General features: G+C 44.1%; 1 pseudogene; it reads right to left on the bottom strand.

Moving 5' to 3' along the window:
* Positions 1 to 4: 4 nt before the first annotated feature.
* LOC114025112 lies at positions 5 to 552 on the bottom strand (annotated as a pseudogene).
* Between the last annotated feature and the right edge of the window lie 1,186 nt (positions 553 to 1,738).

The following is a 1,738-nucleotide window of genomic DNA, read 5'->3' on the forward strand; positions in this document are numbered from 1 at the left end:
CAATGTTGGGTGTAGTTCCTTTCCATTGGCCCTGAAGCCCCTCCTCTTTGGCTATAGTCATATAGGCATCCACTGTGCCCTGGTATCTCCGGCTGCCACCTGCATGAGCCTGGGCCTAGAAATGTACTTTCACCACATCTCTGGGTTGGGCTACACCCACTGCCAGTGCCCCTGTGGTGCAGCCTGCCAGGAGATGGCTCCCAATTCCTGCATGCTCAGATCCGTTGGTGTAGATCTGCTTGACAGAGTCATAGAAGCCAATGTAGACAGAAGCAAAACTCATCTGGTGCTGCCACCCCACCACCAGCCCATTGTAGAGGCTGACAGCACCCTCAGTACTCACCAGGGTCAGAATGGTGTCCATGATACCCCATACTGAGCAGTGGCAGAGGAAGCTTGGATGGCTCCCTGGCTCTCTCCCTGAATCTGCTGTCAGACTTTGCCTGTGTCCAAGGGGAAAGTGATGAGATCAGCGATGTAGGCAGTGGTGCCAGCCCCAAAGAACTTTATGGTGGCTGTTGGAGGCACATCTGTAGGCTTAAATCCAACCATGATGCAATGCTGGCTCTCTTCTACTTCCCAGGAGGCAAAGGAAAAATGGAAAGATAACTGATTATCACTGATTATCACTGAATATCACTGATTAAGCAAGATAGAGGAATTCTGCTGAAGTCCTGATTTGGAGAGTCTCACAATGATGGCACCTTGATCAAGCTCTTGATCAAGAGGTGTCCCGCTCTTCAAAGTTGCTCAGGACAACCATGGCCCTCTTTCCTTGATTTTCCATAGAAAGTTGTTGGGAAACTGAACACCTACCATGAGGAGATGGAAGCAGATGCAAGCCTGCAGTCTCTGGTGTTCAGAAGGCTGGAAAGGCTGACTAGCAGTCTCTCAGCTGGGTCACTGAAAGCTCTCTCAGTCTCAGAGGAGTTGGAGGAGCATGCACTGAGGAAACAAAACCATTTTAAGCTTTTGTCTTTTTCTCTGGACTTAGGAGCCAAACAACAACAACAAAACTAATAAGACACCTAGAAAAGGGCTGGGTGCCTTTTTCAGAAAAAAAAAAATTAAAAGTTATAAATCTCAATTCCATTCTTTTAAAGGTTTGAGTGAAAAGCCACCCAAATCAGATTATGTGATGATTTCAGTTCAATTCCAATCAAGAATGAATCAACTGAAGCAGCCAAGTCAAATCCTAGGACTTAAGGGAGAAAATAAAATAGAACCCAAGAACCCATATTAGAAATGTTAGGGGTGGGAATGTTGTTAACATCAGAAGGAGCTTCCACATGACACCATGCTTTTGGACCTTTACAGACAGTTTTCCCAATTCCTCTTAATTCTATTGGTTTTCCTTTGTTGATTATTTCCACTTTATCTTGTATAAGGCTTATTTGTACATATTTATTTGATGTTGTCTACCACATTAGATTGTGAGCTCCTCAAGAACAGGGACTGTGTTCACCTTTGTTTATATCCCCAGCACTAAGTGCAGGGCCTGGAACATAATGGTGCTTAATAAATGTTTATTGACTGAGTCTAAAATCTTTGGATGTTAGTATTTGACCTCACCTATTGTGGAAACACAATCAGGATAACACAAGATTGAACAGCTTCTACACTAAGGGATCAGAGGGCATGGAGTATGATATTCTGGAAGGCAAAGGAGATAGGATTAAAACCAAGAATCACCTACTTGCCAAAACTGAGTATAATCCTTCAGGGTAAAAAAATGGTC

Source organism: Vombatus ursinus, unplaced genomic scaffold (genome assembly GCF_900497805.2).
Source record: "Vombatus ursinus unplaced genomic scaffold, bare-nosed wombat genome assembly UNPS02004590.1, whole genome shotgun sequence".
Taxonomy (NCBI): Eukaryota; Metazoa; Chordata; class Mammalia; order Diprotodontia; family Vombatidae; genus Vombatus; species Vombatus ursinus.